The sequence below is a fragment of the Daphnia pulex genome, chromosome 8 (genome assembly GCF_021134715.1).
Source record: "Daphnia pulex isolate KAP4 chromosome 8, ASM2113471v1".
Classification (NCBI taxonomy): domain Eukaryota; kingdom Metazoa; phylum Arthropoda; class Branchiopoda; order Diplostraca; family Daphniidae; genus Daphnia; species Daphnia pulex.
The window spans coordinates 4,070,032-4,072,211 of NC_060024.1; the positions used below are offsets into that span (position 1 = coordinate 4,070,032).

Here is a 2,180-nt window from a genome sequence, read left to right on the forward strand (position 1 = left end):
CCCCGCCCTAATATTAACCTTTGAAAAAATTTTTATCGAATTCCACCGAGAATTCTATTTTTGGGAGCGTTTTGAAAAACGCGTTTTCCCTACTGATCCTCTCAGCCGTACGGATACTTTCGGTACCCACAGTAGTTTCAAGGAGAAAACCGTTTAATTTTCATATTAATTGTACTAGTTTGTGTTTTTAAACGTAAATTCTTGTGGTTATTTAACGAAAATAATTTTTATTACGTTAAATATGCATTTTTGGGACGCAGTTTTTATGATTCGCTTATTTGTTATTTTTACTTTCTATTATTTAAGAAACTTATATGCAATCTATGCAAGACTATTTTTTTATAAAAATTATGAATGAATTTCACGATTAAATGTTATAAGTTATGAACAAACATAAATTCAGTTCCAAATATGTATTCAAAGAAAAGAAATACAGTAGGACATCATTTATAGTTTAATTTAGTCCAAACGTCTTCAAGGATTTTTCTGCCAAATTTCCCGTTGGCACACAACAACTGCCGCATAAGATGTCCCACGAACGAAGTCACTGGGCAGGACATGGTGAAAAGTTGGTGGTGAATGTGGATTGAGGCATACTTTAAGAGCTTCGTTGTAGGGGGGATTTATGCGAAAACAAGACACGAAACAGTGGGCTTGACACAACGGGAAAATGGCTTGCCTGGATTGAATAGTAACACCCGCCCAAGAAATAACGTCACATTGTGGCAATTTGGAATATTCTAGATTCACTTATTTTTAAGTCGTTGAGCACAGACTGAACAAGCGCAAACACTTTTTCCACCACTTTTTATCACCGTTCAGCAATTTGATTAGTCGTATGGTATATCTACATTTATATGTTGAATGAGTTCGATGTAACTTAAGTTAGGATTCTCTTCGTTGCATGTACTTAATTCTTGCAGTCTATATTTAAAAGTCAAACTGAAATGTGAATAGTTGCCATTTTAATTAATTAAGTCTGTGCTACCTTGATGACATCCGACTGAAAACAGCATTGAAATTGTTGAGACTGAGACCAAATAAAACTTTTGAAGCTAGAGCTTTAAGCTGGTTAACCATTGGATTTTCATTTGGAAAATCTGCATCAATAGTTAAAACTTGATTATTATTATATATTTTTTATTTCAAAGTTTGTTTAACAATAAATAGGCAGATTTCTCGCAGTAACAGTTTAACATTCATGGCTTCGTCAAATCTTGTTGTATCTTTTGGTTGGTCACTTAGGCATTTCTCTAAAGTGTCTTATTAGCAATTAGCAATGATTCATAATAATTTTTCTCATAGTCAGGACCATGTGTTCTCTGTTGGGAATAGACATAATAACATTAATTTTTTTGCTTGTTTCCTGAGCTTGGTGATATTTATAGAAATCTGTCAAACTTACGGATTCATTGACCCTCTGTAAAATCTTTGTAAGTCCTGATATCACAAGAGAAAATTTAAATTTGCTGATTTGGATGAGACACTCCTTATTTTGTTCCACCATTTGACGTAACTTATAAACACTCGTCTTTTTAACTAGTATAATTCTACTCTTTAAACACTCACAAAATCAAACAACGTAACACTTTTTCTTCATTCGTCTGTTCTTCACTCACTCAAGATGTTTTGACGCGGACACGCGGTTGCCAGGTTTACAGAAAAAAGTTAACTCAAATAAAGAACAAACATAGATTCAGTTTCAAATATGTATTGAAACAAAGAAACACAGTAGGACATAATTTGATTTAATTTAGTCCAAACGTCTTAAAGGATTTTGTAATTTTCAAATTTCGGCAAAGTACTATGCTCTTCCATTAAATCCCATAGAACTCCCTAATATTTTTGATCCCAAACAACACTGGTATCTCATTCCCCTTCTTCACAAAATGAAAGTTTGATATTGGATTTTTGTTTACAATAATACACAACACATAAAGTTAAATTTTGAGAGCGTTTTTCTTTAGTGACGCATTGCATCGGTAGAGGTTAATAATTTAGATAGCGGAATTAAGCTTCAAAATCAAATTAATAATCGGAATCACTATTCTAGATTATAGGACAGTACCGGTTTATTCCTGAAATAATATAAAAGTTCCTTGATGGCAGTAAGGTTAAGGAGCTTGAGTATAAAATAATATTCTTGTGTTCGATACTCGGTTCGACTCTGGGTAAAGTTG

The 2,180-nt window shown here is 33.0% G+C and overlaps 1 long non-coding RNA gene across 1 annotated transcript; it reads right to left on the bottom strand.

Moving 5' to 3' along the window:
• Positions 1-398: 398 nt before the first annotated feature.
• On the bottom strand, positions 399-1,626 carry LOC124199589. Its single transcript, XR_006876890.1, has 3 exons — positions 1,406-1,626; positions 989-1,322; positions 399-924 (listed from the first exon to the last, which is right to left on the bottom strand). It is a non-coding gene; the product is annotated as an uncharacterized LOC124199589 (long non-coding RNA).
• Positions 1,627-2,180: the final 554 nt, after the last annotated feature.